Consider the following 21,740-nt stretch of genomic DNA (forward strand, 5'->3'; position numbering starts at 1 on the left):
ATTATATGTCTGTTTTGTATTTATTTTCCAAGCTTTTTGAAAAATATTCTCCCAGACCTTCAGGTTAAAATTCAAAACCCTCACAGTTGTGGATATGAGCCTCTCAGTAGCTAATGCAGACCTTTTTTATTTTGGAGCTTAGGTGTGTTATGAGCACACGGTGTAATCAGTCATTAGCTGATTTACTGACTTGAGTGCAGTGTGACGTTATTATTGCTAAGACTAAAGAAATAAACATAAATTAAAGCATTGATAGAAAGAAACTGAGAGAGAGGGAAAGCTTTCATTAAGGAAGAGGTAAAAATCACAGCGGTGTAAAAGACGTCTGATGGCTGATGACAACATTATGAACATTGACACAGTGATCAGTCTTACACATCAAGTTAAAGCCCAGCATTAAAACTCATAAAGTAATCGAACAAAACAAACCCAAACTGCTTGTTACACAAGAGCGCTCCTCTGCTGTGTAATAACACTGCTGCATTCATTCATGAGCGTCAGTTTTTTAAACGTACACAGCAAATCTTCATGTCTCGGTGCTCCCCCACACTGTAACGCGGGACACTGAAGGCATCGAGCAGAATAGAATGTAGGCCAATCAAACACTAAAGGACATGCAGAGCTGAGCCGCGGACAAGACATGTGCAGCTCCGCTATACGTTCGCGTGTTTTTTTATATATTACTCTGCATGTAAAAAGCTCACTGGTGGGGGGGAGTAAAGGCAGAGACAAAGAGGGGAGCAGTTAGACTAACAGATGAATGGAGTAAAAGAGGGAGTGAGTGAAAAGAGAGAGAGCTGTGGAGTGAAAAAAAGAGAGCGAGAAGTCTGATTAATAATTGCAAGGCTGCTAGGTGCCGATCTTCTGGCTTCTCACTTCAGTGGGCCGGTGCGGGGATCTCGCCTTCGGCCGTGTCGGTGGGGCTCATTAGGGAACCTCTAGGGACCTGACAGAAATTGTTAGCGGGATGTGATGGCCGAATCAGATGCCTCCCCCCCGTTCCTCTTAGCTACCACCACCACTATTCCCTCCACCCATGCTTCCTCCCCTAATTCCCTCCACCCGCCCACCAATGTGCCCCCTATACCCGGACAGGAAAAGAAGGGGGGGGGGGAGAAGGGGACCACCAGTCCTCCCAAACAGCCCCCTGGTCTATAACAAGGCCGCCTGTACTACACCTGTAATCAAACTGGCTCCGGCCGAAGAAGAAGACGGTAAAAAAAATTTAAAAAATAGCACTGGGGGGAGTGTGACCATGCTACAGGCCCCGCTCTGATTGGAGCCGGCGGAGGACGAGGCGAGGAGTACCAGAGCCGCGATCCATAATTGATGTGTGCGCACAATTACAGGCCTCCAGACATCAGCAAAGTGTTGCACAAGCGTGCCTCAAGGATAGTTGAATTTTGAACAGGCGTTGCATAAAAATCAAGGATCACTCTGTTCCTCTGACTGCCCACCTCCACCTCCTCCTCCACCCCTCACTATCACTACATCTCTCTTTCCAGAATTTTGATACTACTGTCTGTCCAGCATGTGTGTGTCTAAAATGTGCCAAGCTAGTATAATGGATGAGTGACTGTGGGCTCACTTCACTGGATATGCATACGATTTCTCCGTCTAGTGCATATTTTTGACTTTAAGGGCATTCATTTGCACTTGTCCACTCCCATGAGCTACACGCGGTTGATCTATTTATTTTCTGCAGACAAGCGGCAGCATGATCACGATCCATGTTTACTTTGAAGAAAGAAAAAAGGGGAAAAAAAGAAAGAAGTGAATTAAAGTTGTTTGTTTGAAGTCTCGAGCCACCTATGGAGCTGTAAAGGCCTAGATCAGGGGTGTCGAACACAAGGCCCGGGGACCAGAATTGGCCTGGCGAAGACTTTGGAAAATGCTTTTTTACACATTTTTAATATTAGTTTTAAAGCTGATAAAGACCTCCCACACAGCCATTAATACTACACCAAAGTAATTATGTAAAAGATAAACAATTAAATGATAGAAAAGTTGCCGTTTATCATTATCTACTATAGAAATTTCAGTTAAAAAACCCCAAAACAACAACAAAAACTTTATTTTTTGCATACAGGACAATCTGAGCAATGATCTATGATCATTTTTCTGTAATTTTACACATTTATCATATAAAAAATGGAGACCTTCATTTAAAATTGCCATAATTTATCTTATATTAAAATATCTCAGGGGTTATGTGTAGTTAAACATCTTCACACTGACAGAAAGGGCAGTTTCACTGACTCGATTAAGATCCATCCCTGCTCTAAATGTTCCCACTGAATAGAACGAGTTCATTGAGTTATGAAGGTTTTTAAAATTTTGTTTAAATTAGATCAATGACCAAACCTACCAGAACACCCTAAATTAATTAACCACAGCACAAAGAAGCCATATTGTGCTCAATAAAAGAAAGCAATAGTGCTCGCTTGAACTACTTAAATGGACCAAATCATAAAAATAGGCCACTTAGAGATTCACAGTCACCCAAAGGTGATTCTTATGCATCTAAATTATTTACTATTCCCTCTAGAAAAGCTGTGTTTTGAAGCTAGAGTCACAATAGTTTCCTCAACGCTCAGAAGTTGCACCATAAAAATGTTTTCTTGTGTGCAAGTGCAGAGTCAGAGCACAGTCACCCAAAAGGCCCCACTGAATAATCTCCCTCGGAAATGAAAAGATTATTGATGATTAAGTCTCCGTACGCATGGGCGCTCCAGCACTAATTTGTCAGTTCAGGGAGGTTGGAATATAAAAAAAAAAAAAAAGGAAAAAAAATCTGCAAAGTTTTTAAGAAATTTACATAAACCCTCATTTTTCAAGGAGGTGTGAACATGAGTGGACTGAAGTGTGTGCGAGTGTGTTTAAGTGAAAGCTTTAAATGGAAAGAGATTATGTCGTACAGTGCATCGCTCAAACTCTGGAGGTTATTCACCTCACCGAAACGCACTGCAACACAAAATATCTGCACACATTTAGATCTACTGATTGCATTTTCAGCAAAGGAGCGAATCTCCTCCGACCGAGGTCACTCTCAGACACTTTATCGATGGGCTAATGAAAACTGTGATATGATGACACATAATGATAAGTGAGTTTTAAATATTTTTAAGGATGACAAAAGATGGCAAACGTGTTTAAGTAAGGTTTCCTTGGAAAAACCCGTGAGAGCTCCCATCTTAAGGCAATTTAAAACATCTTTTCTTTATAATTCTAGACTTTCAAAAGCCTAACATCAAAGTTATTGCATGTCCATAAGCATCATTGCCTCGTTGTGTCACAGAGGAATAATAAAATATTGGGTTGATCCAAAACTGTAAAATAATGCATATTGAAACCAGCTGACACTCTAACAGTAAGTAAATCTTTATTTATATAGCACCTTTCAACATAAAAATCACAAAGTGCTTCACAGAAGCTAAAACCTAAAAATCAAAATCAACCAAAAGCAAGTTTAAAAAGAAGAGTTTTTAGCTGTTTTTTAAAAGCGACCACTGAGTCCACAGATCTCAGGCTCAAAGGGAGAGAGTTCCACAATCTGGGGGCCACAGTCCCAAAAGCTTTGTCGCCTTTTGTTTTCAGCCTCGTGTGTTGGACAGCAAGCAAGCCCTGGTCACATGACCTCAGGGACCTGCTGGGAATGTATGGATGCAAAAGTTCACTTATATATGTTGGTGCTTGTCCATGCAGAGCCCTGAAAGTCAAGGTCAAAACCTTAAACTGGATTCTGAATTTAACGGGGAGCCAGTGCAGCTGAATCAGCAGTGGTGTGACATGGGAAGACTTGGAGGACTTGGTCAGAAGCTTTGCAGCAGCATTCTGAACAACTTGTAGATGCTCCAAAGATGCTTCACATAAACAAGTAAACAAAGAATTACAATAGTCCAGACGAGATGAAACAAATGCATGAATGACAATTTCTAATTCGGAGTGCGATACAATGGGACTCAGCTTAGGAATGTTTCTCAAGTGATAAAAACAGGAGCGAACCAAAGATTTGACATGGGCATCCGAAGTCAGAGCTGAGTCAATACAAACACCAAGGCTCCTGATAGACGGTTTTGCAAATGTAGCAAGTGGACCCAAGTTTTCCATAACACTAGGTACAAATTTTTTAGGAGCACAAACAAGAACTGAGCACATGTGGGGTAATTTGTACATCAACAAAGATAATTAATGACACATGTATGCAAAATGTGTGAACACAATGTTATGGGGTTATGGCATTCCAGCTGTGGATGTGGCTCAGGAAGTAGAGTGAGTCGTCTACCAATTGGCACGTCAGTGTTTTGATCCTTGGTTCCTCCAAACTTGGGGATAGTGATCCCTGAATCTCCCTGTGTGAATGTCAGGTTAGAAGTTGTGAATGAATGAGGCTTATAGTAAGAAAGCACTTTGAATGCTCAGATTGAATAGAAATGCACCATACAAGTATCAGTCCATTAACCGAGAGCTGCCTGTCTTACTACTTTACTGTAACAACCCACTGTAAATACATCAATATCCATCTGATGTGCTCATTATAGAGTTTATTTTTTAGCAAAGCAGATGAGGCTTTCCACAGGACAGTAAGCCATTATAAAGGAAAAATATCTCAAGCTGCTTGCACACAGCGATTCACAGTAACGCGGTGATCAGCAACCAAACTAGCCCAATGACATTCACCAACTACAAGCAGTGGACCAAAAAAAATGCTGACGAAGCAAGTTGGCCGATCCCAAAATAAGATCAAAATTTGAGGCAAGCGAGTGAAGTGATTGCCAGTGATAGCACTGGATATCCTCACCTGGTAGCAAATACATTAGGGGGTTACCAAGGCAACTGGAGCCAGAAATGACCGCCAACGGCCGAGTGTCAGCTCAAAAGCGATGCACAGTCAGCAGTTGAGCACACAAACCGGACACACTGGTACTCCGTAGGCCGCCGAAGATTCTTATCTAGATCAGATATTTTGATGTCGTTATGTTGCCTAGTAACCACCTGACAATAGGCTTCAATGACCCACTTGTAGCATTTATGCACCTTTCTGACTTAAAGGGCGTCACATGATTTTTATTTCACAACAATTAATTTATATCTGATAAACCTGAATTGTGCATTATGGAGGTGGTTTGCTAAGCAACCACCTAAAGCAGTCTAAAATCACAAATCAAACAATGCAGTAGCGTGGGTCTGTAGTAGTAACTTCACTATACTTCACAACAAGAGTCACCTGACGGCGCTTTATAATGTAAGAAAAAGACTCTACAAAAATGACCCCCTTTGAGCAAGCACTTGACAACAGTCGGAGAAAAAACTTCCAGCAGAACCAGGCTCAGGGTTGGGCGGCCATCTGCCACGAAGGGAAACACTTGTTGCCATATTTGGGATGATTATTTCATACACAGCTTGAAAACATTGATGGATAATCCCCTTAAAATCCTTGTGAAACAACATGAAATCCAGCACTGGGTTCTTTTATGGAATTTTAGAACGTCTGCTTCACTGCTGATGGAGACCGGTTTGAATAAAGGTTATAATAAAAATCTGTATTTTCATTTTTGTGTGCTGTTTGTTAAATACAGCTTAATGTCAATAAAAAAATAGTAAAAAGTATACACACAGGGTGATTTAATAATTGTGTCTCATGAATAAATTAAATGTTTTTTCAACTTTTTTTTTATTTGCATAAATAAACAAAGAATAAAAAAATTACCAAAAATTTCAGGGAAATTTTACAGGTTTTCACTTGAGCTTTGCAGAAAAACCTGATAGACCCTGACTGCACGGCGGCGAGGAATGCATTACAGCTTTTTGCTGGATCGTTAAAGAATATAGTTGTGCAGAATTAATAAGTTAAACTCTCGCATTGGTGTTGAAATTCAGAAGGTGAACTTGTTCAGTAATCAGAAGATGACCTTAAGAGTTTTTTCTTCTTCTTCTCCTTTTTTTTCCAGCCATTTACATGTATGTTCTCTCGGCTCAAATGTGCCTCTGTGTGGGAGTCGGGTGGGGGAGAAGAATATTCTAATGATCCAAATGCTCGTACTCGTGCACTCAGGCTGACCCTGGAGTTCAGGTGGAAAAGCTGCAGCGTTTCTCTTTGGAAATAAACCAGATGACTTCAGATGCGAGCAGCCGAATCAACCCCAGTGCGAACTGGTGCAAACAAAACCAATCTGCATCTTCCTCAGTGGAGATGTTTATACAGGAATGAAGACGAAGGGAACGTGATGGCCTCGCAGCTCACGGTGCCGAATCTAGTGTCTTCACCCTTGAGTGTCAACAGGTGAAAGTGGGCGATAACAGCGTTTGATGTTGCCAGACAGAATTTCTACCACCCAACTTCACTTCTTCTTCTTCTCCTAGACCTCTCAGCAGACTTCAAAGCCCCCCCCTCCTCCCTCCTCTATCTCTCTCTTCTCACTTTAATCCACTGCAGCAGAGCCCTTCAGTTCAAAGCTCTCAGGAACCCACCCCACCTCACCCCTCACCTCCACCCCTCTGCGCTCAAAAAAAAAAGAAAGAAAAAAAACTGCAACCCAAACTTTTTCTTCACCCACCTCCCCATCCGCCTCCTCTCCTTCCTCCCTCTGCTGAGTAGCAATTACAGTTCTGCTAGCGCGCTGACCAGCTCCCGCTATTAATTAATCCCACAAAGAGCGTTCATTTCCTGGCTTTCTCAGATTGACAAGAGATGAAGGAGCAAGGGGTATGTGCGAGTGAGGAAGGGAGGAGTGGGCCAGAGATGCCTGATTCAAAGGCAATTCAGTCTGACCAAGAGAAGAAGAGAGAGTAAAAAGGGAGACGAGAAGAAAGACCTGCACTCCTAAAGTAGGTGGAGGTGGAGGGCGCATTTGATACAGGGCGCTACTTGAATGTGATTGAATGCTTTGTTGCCGCGGGCTCTTTGCTAATCTTTACCTGCACAAAAATTCACAGCGCTGGAAAATGCCCGCTTGAAGGGGCTTGTGAGTTGAGAGGCTTTGGCCTGGGTGGCCGAGACGGTTGGGAAGAGGTTTCATGTCCTGCCTGCGCGCTCTCACTTCCTTTTTGCCCACTGGACTTTCTTCTCTGAAAGAAAGGGAACTGCTTGTCTTCTAATGAACAGCTTGGTTGGATGGATGGGTGGGTGGCAGGGTGGTGGTTGGAGGGGCATGAAACCCCAAGTGAATGAAAAGAAAAGGAGGCTGAGAGAGTAGAAGGGGCGGAGCTGGAGAGGAGTGTCGCCAAAAAAAAAGAGGAGCAAATGATGGTGAAGGGATTGAGAAGGTTCATTCATGGCCTGCATGCTGTTATGTTTGAAAGGTGTGACACAATCTAATGGGTGGACTTTTCTTATTATGTGTAGAGAGCTGTTATTTCCTGGGTGGCCATTGCATCTGGCTGCAGAATGAAGAAACTACCTGGAGGCGAAAGTTTGGGCCAAATGTATCCTACTGTCATTAAGTCCAGCCTAACTCAAAATTTTAATAGAAACATATCAGCATGCTCTGAGGCAACATTCATTTCCTGGCAGGCCAGCTTTTTGCTTGGAAGAACTATAGACACCTTTATAAACAATTTTTTCAAGTTGCATTAGTTGATTTTCAGTTGCTGCTACCTCTGCAAGCCTCTTTGCAACCCACCCCAGGTCCTATTTTTCTGACTTAATGAGTGTCACGTATGTTTCTCACTGACCACATTTTAACAGTTACCGCTGAGAGACCAAGGACAATCCTTGGAGTGCTTGTGTCTGACTTTTAGAGCATTTCTGTATGTTTGTAGACCCACACGTCTCCAATTCCTATGTTAAAGTAATCTTACTCAAGATACCAAATCACAAGATGCATGCAAATGTTAGACAGTGTGTGTTTTTTGGGGTGTGTGTGTGTAAATGACACTTGTGCTTAAATTAGGTAGAAAAGCACTATGAAAGTTAGCTGTTACCAATATTTCTATTTAATTTATTTCAATTTATTTATATAGTACCAAATCACAGCAAATGTTGCCTCAAAGCACTTTATATTACAAGGTAAAAACCCTGAAATGATACAGAGGAAACCCCAACAATCAAATGACCCTTATGAGCATGGATTTGGCGAGAGTGGAAAGGAAGAACTCCTTTTTAACAGAAAGAAACCTTTGATAGGACCAGGCTCAGGCAGGAGGTGGGACACAGGACAAAAAAGAAAACACATATTATAGGACAGTGTTGTATCCTTCATTCAGAACTACTCTCTAAAAAACCACAATATTTAAACTTTAAAATGATAGATAGACTGGGAACCTGTACTGTATACTTGCCCTGTGACCCTGAATTGGGCAAGAGGTTAAGAAAATCTTCATCTTCTTCTAAATCAAGTGGACTAAAGTAAACTTTTACATGTTAGTTCTGCTTTATAATAAAAAAAAAAAAGGTACCATGAAAGGTAGCTGGCCACTTTAGCCCAACTGTTAGCCTTACTGGCTTCAATTTAACAAATACAGTTTTGGAAAGTCAGTTCAAATAGACACTTTATTGTGTCTGATTGATGAAGGTGAAGGGTGAAGGAATTAAAGAAACAGCCAAACATGCTTTTCTTAATAATTATTCAATGAATTTTAAATGGCTCTTAGAAAACATAAAACTCACCTTAGCCTTAGACAGCATCAATAAACCTTCACTCACTTGATGAAGCATCCATATTTCACATAATCAATTTCTTTGAGGTGGCTGATTGAGGGCCTGAAATTCATTTTGAGTTGTTGCAGTCGATACAGTTTCAAATATTAACGTAAAGTGGGCTCCTCTCTGCACATTGCCTTCACGAGAGTTACAGTAAAAATAATTTCTAGAGATCCTAGTTTTTATTTTGGCGTCAACACTTAACCTAAAAAACAACAAATACCTCGCCCTACTGAATTTACTAATGACCTGTGTTGATGACTATAGTAGCACTCCTGCAGGTGACATTTTTCCACCTGAAATTCTGTTTAAGGTTCAGGTTTATCAGATATAAATTAATTGTTGTGAAATAAAACTCATGTGACGCCCTTTAAGTCAGAAAGGTGCATAAATGCTACAAGTGGGTCATTGAAGCCTATTGTCAGGTGGTTACTAGGCAACATGACGACATCAAAATATCTGATCTAGATAAGAATTAGGGAGATTTTTGGTTTCATATGTTTTTGACTTGACTTTAGTTTGAGTTGAAAACTTGGAGGATTTTCAAATTGATGCCATGGGTGTGTCTGCTAAAAATCTTGGACGAGTTCCAACCCTGGTGACCTTGTTCTCAAGGGTCAGAGGTTGGAGAGCTGTGACCTTAGATACACCAATGGCATTGATACGATAGGTGTATCTAATAGGAGGCTAGGGGGAAGCATTTTTTATGCCGTGCCACCATGAGGTCAAATAACCTGCAAAACTATTACAATTTTACTTCAGCAATATCTATGAGTGCACTTGTTACCAAATGCAGTAGTCTGATTGGTCAGATCTGTTTGTTCGCATTTTAAAAAGTGGAAAAATCGAACTATAGATGCTGCAAATTCATTAAGAATAGATGAGACAGAAAAATATTTATAACACACGAAATATTTGTGCAAATTTTACACGAACTACTTGTAAAGGCCTTAAATATTACCCTCAGGTGGAGCTCTGTGCACTTGGAGAGCTTCTCCGTATTATATGGGAGTAGTACAATATTTCTCATCATCTCATATAAATATTATCCCACCAAACAGTCATCACAAAAGAGGAAATTAGAAACAGACATCAATTAAACAAAATTACACTGAACTAAAACAGCATAAAGTTAAAGCTAAACCTTCTTTACAGAAGCCAATTTTACACATGAGCTGAGTGTTTGTGACTTTCCAAAAAAGCGCAGCAAAGTGGCTGATCATGTTTCCTCATTCGAAGGGAAAGCACTGGCAGGTGTGAAAGAAAAAAAAAAAACCTCAAACAGAGGAAGTGAAAATGTAAATATTGAGCCAGAGGATGGAGAGGAGGGGTCAGGGATAGAGGCCATTTTCACTGACCCCAAATGTCTGCAGGTCCAGTCCTGGCTGTCTCTTCAGGCTATGCCAGATGTTCCCACACACATGTTACGATCTCGCACCAACACACGCTTTTCAGAAACCAAAAAAAGCAGTTTTTCTTGTTTTTCTATCATTCATCACCCTTATGTCAAAAGTCATTAATCCACAGTTGTTTTCATAGATGAAAATTAATGGTTCCACCTGATTGGATGTGATCCCCGTTTCCTGTTTTATGTGTGGCCAGAGCTCGGAGTTTGTTTTTCTTTTATTGGGGTTAAGTCATTTTCTAATTTTGACCGGGATTTCTGAACCTCACATAAATTTCTACTCTTGGATCGGCCGTCAGTTTTACAAGTCGCGTCTGCGGGCGTTCAAAATATGAGCCGGCACTCCACAAACAGAGAGCTTCCTTCAGGATAATTTGGTCCTCCGGGATGGACTTGGGAGCCATTAACAAACTTCCCTCTGCTCTTCTAACGGGCCACGATCGTGAGAAAAGCTAACACTTAAAAAAAAAACAAACTCAATTTTCCCTCCTTGTTTGGTCGACCTGATTAGCAGACTGCTAATTCTCCTCCCCGGTGTAATTAATCACATTGACACCTGTACTCCGGGCTTCATTCTCACTCTCTGCCAATCGGGTTGCGACGGCTGTGCTGCAGGCACATCTGAAAGTGTTATTTTTGTCATCTCATTAAGAGGGCTCAGAAAGCTGCAAAACAGAGTCCAGGATGCCAGGTCTTTGATATGTGCAATTTTATATTTCCACTTTTTCTTGAAGAAACATGAACCAGAGAGATTTTTTTTTCCTACCGTCAACTATCAAATGACGGATCTTGGTGCTGTTTGAGTGATTGAGAAGTAAAAAGATCACATAAGCCTACTCGAAGCTGTCTTGCTGTATATGAATATGCCCATTATAATAAAATAAAGATTTGGGATTTTTCAGAGCTTGTCTGCTGTAATAACTGCTCTTGACTGTCAGGGTGGTCTCACTTACCTCATTAAGTTACGTGAAACTGAATAAAAGTCATGTTAAATCATTATTAGCAGCCAAAATCTGTATTTTTTTGAGTGTTGTTAGTTTATTCCCTTTTTTGTCTATTTACCTGCATTTGCCACCGTGGTGTTATCAATTTTGGGTAATCGGTGCAGAGGGTGTGGTTTTTCATTACTTGTCGATGCCGATGTGGCATGCAGACCTCATGGAAGATTTAATGGAATCTAACAGAAATCTTAGTAAGGGGCTTCCAGGCTGACACACCTCAACTTCGCATGGAGATCTGAAGTGGTAACTCTGGACTGGCAGACTAAGGTGGTGGGTCACATCTTTAAGCAGAATGCTAGAACAGCTCTTTATCCTATTGAGGATATTTAAGGCTTGCGTGGAAGTTTGTTGAGTCTAACTGTGCTTTGTGGACTTGGAGAAGGCATTCGACCACGTCCGGGTATCATGTGAGGGGTACTTTGGGACTATAGCATGTCTAGCACGTTGCCACAAGCCATTTGGTGACTGTAAAGTTGTTGCAAGCGCATGCTGGTAGCACGTCGGACTTCTTCCCGGTATGCGTTGGACTCTGCCAGGAGTGCCCTTTGTCAGTGATTCTGTTCATAACTGTTATGGGCAGAATATTTAGCTGTAGCAGTTGGTGAAGGTTTTCCTCTTTTGTGGCTTCAGGATAATGTGGTTCTGTTGACTCCATCAGGTGGTGGGCTTTAGCTCGCGCTGGAGTGGTTCACAGCTGAATGTGAAGTGGCAGGAATGAGAATCAGTACCTCCAAGTCTGAGACCAAAATCCACAAGTGGAACACGTTGGAGTTCCCACTCCACCCTGAGATGAGTATCTCAGGGTCTTTTTACAAGTAAGGGGAGCAGCAGGAAATTCATAGATGGGTTGAGGACACAACTGCAGTGGTGTGGAAGCTGTACCGGTTGGTCTTGGTGAAGAGAGATGTGAGCATGACAGTCAAGCTCTTGATTTACCGCTTTATCTATGTTCCTGACCGCACCTACAGTCAAGAAATTTTGGTAATGACTGAATGAATGAGGATATGGATATGAGTGGCGGAAATAAGCTTTCTCCGAAGGACGGCTGGACTCTCCCTTAGAGATAGGGTGAGTTCAGCCATTCAAGAGGAGCTCAGAGTAGAGCTCCTACTCTTCCACATCAAAAGGAAAGTGTTCAGGTGGTTTGGGCATATGACAAGGATGAGGCACCCCCCTCATCCTTAGGGTTAAGATTACATCTCTCAGCTGGCCTGGGAATGGCTTGATGTCCCCCTGGATAAACTGAAGGAGGTTGGTAAGGGGAGCTAGGTCTGGATGGGCTGCTACCACCATCACAGTGGATGGATTGATGACAAAATCAGTACCAGCAAAATATTGTTTATTTGGTGGCTTTAAATAAAGAAAAAGTACAGGTGTATTCCCCCAAACCCAACATACCAGTAATGATTTGTGTTTAATCTAAGTGTAAAGAGCTCTGGAAGAAGTATAGGCATGCGGGGCGACAGGAATGAATTGTAATTTGCTGCTAATCAAACAGCAGCTGTGCCTACAGAGAAGAGTGATCTGTTTTGTTTGCGCCGTGCTGCTGAAGTTGTGGCATTTAGTTTTCTTTCCCCCACCCACAACAAGCCACTGATTCAGGTCAGGACTCAAAACAAATTTAAAACATTTTCTTTCTAAATCTGTTTGTTTTGTTGTAATCCCTGTGGAGGTTCCATTCTGAGAGGCAACACAAGGTCCAACACACAGGCTGTAAAAAAAGCGGAACATAACCACAATTCCATTACCCACTGTCCCGTTTAAAAAACCTGAGTTAAGCATTTTGCATTTTCTGTCTGATATTCATACACCAGGGGCAAATCTGACCCTTTAACGTCAGTTCTCCTGTCATGTATAATATGCATGGCATGCATTACTGAGTAAGACTTGAAAATAGTGACAGAGACCATAAACTTATGAGGAAGTTTATGATGTCCTTCCTAATGTAACCCCAAGAGATTTGTGCAATCAAACTTCAAGGAGACACAAATGTGTAAACCACATGACTAAATTCTAAAAACAACCAAAAATGAAGTCAGAACTAATAAAACAAACTCCCGTGATTTAAGTCTCATGTTGTTCTTCTTTCATCCGCCTTCATTTTATTCACCAAACATGAGCATTATACAAGTGCCAGTCCATTTACCATAGAGAAAGGAAAAAGTTCACCATAGTCTGTTTATCAGAGTTGGATATTTTCAGATTTCAAACTGGGACACAGCTAAACAAGCAGATGGCTGTTCTATGAAATCATTGTAATGACCCTCTGCTAGCCATCATGGTGCATTCACACCAAACCCAAACAAAGCCCAGCTTTACTCAGTTGCACTTGAAGCCCACGGATATCCGACAACAAGAGCACTCTTCCTTTTCTTTCACCTGTCTCTATCTAAAGAGAAAGTTTAACCAAGCATTTCCCCTTCAACGCTGTTGGTGTCAGGAGAATCCCAGCTAATGGTTTCCATTCACGGATTCACGTCATTTTGCTTTACATTTGGGTTTCAAAGAGTTCAGGTTTAAGCCACTTCTGCTCTGCCTTCTCTCTTTCCAACCACAGTTAACTTCTTTCTTTGTTCTATAGACAGTCTAAAGTCTCTGTTTTTAGGGTTTTGCATTAGGTGGTAGCAACTGATGGTTTTTTTTTAGTACCAAACTAACTGAGTTGAGCTGATAATGTGATGTCAACAGACTGCATTGATGTCACTGGACAAGGAGAGGGACTTCATCATAACAAGCAAACGCACCTTTGTTGAAGGGAAGTGGCTGCACACAAACCAACACCATGGTGATGAGGTGAGGACTTTTGCCATCGCTTTGATGTCCTCCACCGTTGTGTTGTGTTTGTGTCATGTACAAATGATGTTACAGCACTTTCGGGCCACCTTGCTATAACAACCCCAATCGCATTGAGGTGGTACTCAGTTGTAATGGAAAATGACTCATGGCAGATCTTACAGCTAGTTCTGTCATTACTTCATCTCACTAAAACTCCAGTATTGTTTCTCCTGGATAGCGCCCTGTGACCCGGTTGCTGCTTAATCATGATAAATTCTCTGATAAATCTCATTCTTACAGGGTGTCAATCAAGGCCTGTGTCTACACCCCCACACCGCCCAGAGAAAGGACTGTCCAGACTTTGACTGAAAACACTTGTGGAAGCGATCCACAGCTGGGTCTGCTCTCAAACATCTCTCTGCATTATGAATCGCCATCATTAATAAGCCGATCCATTCCAATGTACATTAGATTATTCCCGAGGAGAAAGCGATGAGGCTTTGTGCCAACCCATGGGAGTGCTGAGTTTTATGTCTACATAACTGGCTCCTTCATGCTTCACCTGCTCTGCTAAGTATCTTTAAAAATCAATTGTCCAAAAATGAAAAGCATGGGCAATTACTTTATTGTCACAGTCATCATCGTCATCATGTCTGCTTTCCAAAAAGCAGGCAGTGTGGAAGGTTTTAATGCCACGTAATGACAGATATTAGTGCAGCTCTGAAAATGGGCACCAACTTTCAAAGAGTTCAGAGAAGTTTCACTGCAAAAAACCCGCATGGCATCGAATGGTACAGTCATCACTGAAGTTTGTGTGAACTGCCGAAAGTACATTCATGCTTGTAGAAAGTTATCTTGTTACAAATGTCACTTTCTTGGTTGCACTCTTGATGCTACCCACAATGCTAATCTAGTCACTGTAGGGACAAGCAGACCAGTGATAGCAGAGTCGTCATTTGGTATTGCAACATGTCTAAAAGTTGCAACAGGCAGACAAAATCTGATTTTCCCAGTTTTGTTTTGGGGGGCTTTTTTTCTTTTTGAAATTCTCACCGAGATTTTTCTTCCTTTCTTTTTCCTTTTTTAAAAAAAAATGAAAAAAATTCTCAGTGAAATGCGTCACCCTCTGGGACTCGACATGGCGGGTCTGCTGTTGTTTCAGGGGGTCAGGGGCCAATCTGGGCATCAGAATGTCCTGGAAGCCAAACGTGGCAGCGCACCTGCCTTGCATTTCAATCCTCGCACCCCAAACCTCGCACCAGACCTCGCCATCAAAGAGCTCGGCCCGCGCTGACTCACACGCGGCAACAGCCAGGACATCTGTGGAGTTTTGGCAGCCCGAACGTGTGTGTGTGTGTGTGTGTGAGTGTGTGTGTGAGTGAGTGTGTGCGCCTTCGCGTCCAGACAGTGTGTGAGACCTCACGTTCCAGCCAACACCGACTCTTACTCAGGCTGTGTTTGGCCGTTGAACCACTGGGAGCTGCGCCGCGTGTTACAAGCGGTGGCCATGTCAGCAGCAGAGGCCTGTGGCTGCATCCTGGGAGTCTGCCGGGGAATCACTTTTGTGAGGAAGTGAAACCAAAAAAACACCTCACAAATATACAGTGCTCTCTCTCTCTCTCTCTGTCACACACACACGTTCTCACTCTTCTTTTTCTGCACTAAAATCAGGCGCACACGTAAATACTTTACACACAGACGCCCTCTACTGCATGAATATTCATCTGCAACTGTGATGAGCTGTGACATGCTTTTCTGGCAAGGCCTCGGGACCACATGGTCGGGGTGTTAGAGGAAGAGAAAGGCCGTGTCGGAGCGTGTTACTCAGGCCTGCCTCATTCAATTGGATCCAACCAACGATGGTTGGATTTCTCAATCTCAGATGGATTCCAGACTTTTTCCTTAAAGCTGCTCCTCCCCCGTTCCTTCGCTCTTTGATTTCAAAAGTGGGGCTGCGGGGATATCCGTGGTTGTGAGCACATGTGGATGCGAAAATGGAAACCATGTCAATGAAGAGCCTTGCTCTGCGTCTAATGCAGACCGGTATGCGTTGGACTCTTTTTACCCCTCCTGGGGTAAAAATTTAATCTGAGGTAGCCCAATTTAACGAGTTGTTGCTTTTGTGTCGCAGTCGGCACGGGGGAAGCTGGCATGGCTGATGATGGTGGAACAATGCCGCCGTTCCGCGGCCGCCCATTGTGCACAGATCTTTGCATTGTTCGCTCCCTCCTCGCCCCCTTTCGCCGCTTACACCCGGCCAGCTGGCACGGAGATGGCAGAGCCGTTGACAAGGTTCACAATACCCCCTCTAGTCCACACCACAATAGAGGGACATGGACACAGGCACCTCTATGGCACACAAGAGGCTGAGGAGGGGATACTGGGGCCTCACAGGCAGGTGGTGCTGCCAACGTCTCGGCGACGTGTTGGTAGCTTTCATTGCTGACAAGGGGCTGGCAGAGAGGTTTCTTCTTTTAAAATCCACATTGTTCAAGGGGGACTCTAGAGGATGAGTGTTTGTGTGCTGTTTTTCTCTCTGAGAGATGGGGAGCTTAGTCTCCTCTCATTCTCACACACACACAAATTCAGGAAAGAGAGGTAAGAGCAAGAGAGTGAGGGAGAGAGGTGCACGCACACACATCCTCGAAATCCAGCACTTCCCCCTCTCTGTCTTCCTGCTCTCTGTTTGCCTCAGCTTATTGCATTATTGCACTGACTTTAGACTTTTGTCAAAGCTTATCAATAAGAAAGAAGTGGCAGATTCACATGTTTTGGCAAACTGCAGGGGAAGAAATAGGGGGCTTTAGTTTCTGAATGCTGAGGAATTTCAAGTCTGACTGACAGCTGGATGCCAGCGTGCCATTTCTCAAGTCATGATACGGTGTTTGCAGAGGGATGTCGTATTTGACTGGGTGCTCTTGCCGCTGCCTGAGCTGCCGGTTTGTCATTTTGCAAGGAGCTTTAGTGTCTCCTGGAAGCTCTGACTTGGTTACACAAAGATGAAGCGTGTGTGACAGCACCATCAAGGTCGCTGAAGGTCATGTTAGAAACAGTTTCTGAAAATAGACTGTAGAGCTGCAACATTAGGGTTAAGAAAAGGCAGAAAAGGCCGCTGCTATTTACCTTTTTTCCTCCCCAAGTTTCACTTTTTTTCCATTTATTGCAGAAGTTCCTTTAAGTCTGCATTCTCACTTATGACAAGCAGGGGGAAACAAAAAGAAGTCCTATCATATAGAAGTCTATTAGGAAAGGAACACACTCCTCACTTTGTTTGTCACCTCAATAAACCTTTTCTCAATGTGTTTATTGTCCTGAGCACTAGTTTGCAGTTTTATTCAGTGCTACACAATGATTGTTTTTATAAATGACGGTCTAATTAAGAGTAAAATAGACAATAAAAAAGGTGGATGCCTTGTAACTCACAAGTCTGCTTCTTGGTCAAATCCACAAGTAGATTATCAGATCACTCAAAGATGGTGATGTACAAAATGTTCCAGTAAAAGCTACCAAACCAGGGCTTGACATCATGGTGGCTGTATACATTGTTTATATGATGAGATGAGATGACATGAAAAATACTTTATTTATTCCACATTTGGGAAAATTATGTGGTAGATCCCTCTCTGCCTGACAGATATATTGAATTGATAGCATGCTGTACGAAAGGTTTCTCATATGTGTCCTTGTGGTAGCTTAGCTGAATCAGTCTGTTAGAGAAGGTGCACCATGCACTAAGCAACATACATGTCTGAAAAGTATCTCAACAGACTGGCTGACCTCTTTTTTTTTGCTTTGCATTGCTTTGCTTTTCAGTTTACTGAAACACAATAGGGAGCGTGCACCACCCTCCTGCTGTTCAGCTTATAATTGTGCTTATATAATATAAGTTACATTCTCAAGAAGGCAAACCACTAAATAGGAAAAATAAAAGTTAAAAATTCAAGCTTCCCTCAGAGATGAAGCTATTAGTATCTAAAAGTGCTCAATACTCATCAAATCGCCCAGTCCTGGTCTCAGTGCACAGAATCTTTAGAAACATTTTAGCCATAGCAGCCTGTGATGGTACATTTTGTTGGTTCATCACTATTAGATTCTGCACAGAGGTCAGTGGAAGTCTGATTATGACTCCCCCTGACTTTGATGATCCACTGACTTTTTTGCTCTAGCGCTATTATCAGGTCAACTTTTCTGGTTTGAGTGAAATGTCTCAAATTATTGCATGAATTATTCACTTTCCTGTGCTATAAGGTTGTCAAATTCTCCAAAACAGTCTTTGTTTATAGCACAAAGCGTGCAGAGGGAAACGAGAGGATCGCTAACGTGTTAGCTCTTCCAACCATACCTCCTAAACAATGGTTGCCTTGGTCTGGTCCACTTTCAAGTTCTGCTTCAGGTTCAATTTATTTTCTAATCAGTCCATCCCTGTGGACCTTCCACCCAGCCCACATCTCGCCCTCCTCCTTCCTCCCCTGTTCCCCTTCAACCGTTCCTGCCCCACCCAAAAGGTTCTCCCCTCCTTTCCGCTGTCAGTACAGCACTTTTAAGGGAATTGGTGCTCTTTGAAATGCATATTCTGCAAGGCCCAACACTGGCATGTGTACACTGCTGAGTAATTGTGTAGGCCAAATGTTTAATTACACATGGCAGGCCAAGCAGCGGGAGGCCACACCGCAGCGGGGCTCAAAAACAACGGACTAGCTTCTCTTCTCTCGGTCAGACGCGCCAATAACAACCAGCCCCTCCACACCCCTCTCAAAAAAACATACTGAGAGTACAGACGGCGGGCCTAGGGGAGGTGAAGGGAAGGGAGGGAGGGAAATTTGTTTTCATGTTTATGTGCAACAGCAGATTTAACTATTAAAGTCCTGCACAGTTGATGTTTGATCAGTTGCAAAGTGCAGATATCCTTGCAGGCAGACGCTTTATGCAACAGCACAGCTCAGTGAGCTGTGCATACCTACAGCCACAAGGTGTGCAAACGCTTAGCCTAAATGTGCTCTTCTGCTGAATGTGCTTAAGCTTTGCATTAGCCCCGCGGTGGTCTTTGGTCTTCTCAGCAGGCCTGGGCTTTGTCCTGGTTCTGCTAATGGATCCAGACTGGTCCTGGGGTGCAGCACGGGGGAGACGGGGAGACTGGGGCCCAATGTCTGTGACCTCTGGATGGCGGGGTCAGTGGTAGGAAGTGCAGAGCAGCGGGGGAAGTGGGAGCACCTGTGCAGGTCAGTGGCAGCCCGTCAAGCTTAACTAATTTTGAAATTGACCTTCAACCTCCATTCCCACGGTGCACCGGGGCGAAGGCTGAGAACGGTCTGCTCGGTTTCCTCCTCCAGCTTGACTCCTGTTTCTAATTACCGGCTAGAACAAAGTTGTTATCTGATTAAGCCTCCTTATAAAACCATATCATTGATTGTATCCTTTGCTCAGTGTCGGTACAAATTAGCCCATTAACACACAACAGGGACGTGGTGAGTGATTTAATAAAATGAAGCTAAAGCCGATAATGGCTGCAGTTCTTTGAGTGGTTGACCTACTGTGAGGGATTAAGGAGGCCCGCTTTCAGCCTTACACCAATACTGGCGTTGTCTACACACACGCGTACAGGCCAGACTAACTTTACACTGAAGATATATGTTTGAAAAACTTGGTTCACACAAACCAATAAAAGGTCTGCGTGTATTTTTGTATCTCTACCACATGGCTACTGTTGATGGTTTTACAGCTTGCTGATCGGTTAATCCTGCATGTCAAAATCAATGACGCGGTGAATCACTCTAATTGGCCTGCAAGGCCTGTTAAAACTTTCTCCCCCCGTGCAGCCACACTCGCGTACAGTATGTCGCACCTGTGAGCATGCATGCATGCGTGTTTGCATGTGTACATTAGACCCGTTTCGGTCCGCCGGTGTGGTCTGCAACCATGTGCCTACAAGCTGGAACATGCTCAAACAATCACATAACAGTTAAACTGCTGTGGCCCCTCAATTTTCAGCCACACTCGGTGTCACGGGGAAAGCCGTCTGGCAGAAGGAGCGCTGCCAGATGTCTGGATGCTGGAGTCTGTACATAAGAAAGGGATGTTGGGGGAAAAAGCATTTATTCATGTAGTTATCTGATTGTATGATCCTATCATGTAATGTAACTTAAGTGCAAAAATAATTTCTATACAACAATAATTATATGCTTTTGAAATTTGAGAAATTTGAGAACAGAATTTTTTTAGTGTATCTCAGAAAAGAAATCTACTGAGCAGATGGCACATTTCACTCATTCATATGGGTGCTTTCAGGCTCCTGTTAGATTTCATACTGATACATTTTTAGTTTTTAGATGGGCTTATTCATTTTATTTAGTTTTATGTGGATGTATTGCTACAGTGTTAGAGTTGGGGACCATTTATGCCACTAAATTAACCCTTTATGTTCAAACAGCTCGGCTGCGGCTCTTTACATAACCACAACTCTGTTACCGTTTGTGCTAGATACAAAATTTCAATGGTTTCAGAAAGAAGAGAAGATGAGCTTTATGGGGATATTTGGTGGATGACAATAGCACAAAGCATTTAGCAGGTACTGCTGTTTGAACACAGACAGAAAAATCAGCTCAACCTAGATTTAACCATGTGCGCTTCACATTACAGAGCTAAAGAGAAAGTTCCTAAAATTTTACACCCAAAATGAGAACAAATAGGTCCAGACAGCCTGTCTGAGAGTCATTGCATTGAAGGTTTTTGCGTTTGGTGATCAACTGGTTCCTCAGTGGTTTAGATCAGCGCCTTCAACCTCTGGACAACCACTATCAACATGCCAGGCATTTGCACAGGATTCCTGGTAGGATGTAACCTGTCTCCGAACAATCACGGTGCAACTTGGACTGCCTGCAACTCTCTCACTCTCTCAGACAGACCGGTGAGGATTTGTAAGTCATCTAATTTATCAAAGCAGACAGAATCCCAACATGGTGCAATTAACTGAGTGTTGTCTGCCTTGTGTTTCTGTGCAATATGGGACTTGACCCAACTGGTTGCCAATTGGTTGTATTCTGGGTGTATTTGTATACACATGAGAGGATATATATATGCTATAATTTGAGTCTCAGTGGCTACACTGACACCCAACAAGTGAAAGATCCAAGATTGGATGCTGGGAGAAGACACAAATAAGATCAGTCTGAATCTCGTTGGCCAATAGTTTTTTTCAATGACCTTGTTTTGGACAAAAATAAGACAATAACCAAATAAAAACTATTGCACAAGGACAAAAACTGTTATGAAATGCGATGGCGCTTTTGTCAATGATTAAAAATGAGAAACGAGATCCAATCAGAACTAATTAAGTTGCGTAGAAAGGTTGTACTAGTTTTGAAATTATGCTATCAGGAGTAATCTCCTCCCGTAGTAAGGCTAGACGTGCACATTTGATCACCCCCGTACAACAAGCTCCCATGCTCCCTGTTTCTCATGAAAACACGGCACAATGTCCACACTTAGGAGGAAGAGAAGAGCAGACATGTGCGCACATTGAGACGACAAACATTTACGTTTTAGCCACTGAACCAATGTTAGTCTACTTTTATCTCATCATATGTAGTTGACTAAAACTAAAATTTGATGTCAAAGGAAGCACTCAAGAGCAGCTAGTCTCTAAGTTGAATCTCAAGCCAATGATAAAGAATTGCAAAAAACCACATTTCTGTGTAAATCTGCCAAAATCTTAACTACGAAGGTTAATCAACCAGCCAATGACGCTCACTCCTCTGCTGTGGAAAAGACAAGGATTCAATTCAAGATGTGTTTTAAGGTGCGCTGAGAGGAGAGTTCTGGTGGAGGGTATGTGAAGGATGACAACCAACAGACAACAACATCCGACAGCGGGCTTATTTTTCACCCTAATTGCCAGCGCCCTTTGTCAGGTTGGGTGGGG

This window comes from Astatotilapia calliptera, chromosome 23 (genome assembly GCF_900246225.1).
Source record: "Astatotilapia calliptera chromosome 23, fAstCal1.2, whole genome shotgun sequence".
NCBI classification, from domain to species: Eukaryota; Metazoa; Chordata; class Actinopteri; order Cichliformes; family Cichlidae; genus Astatotilapia; species Astatotilapia calliptera.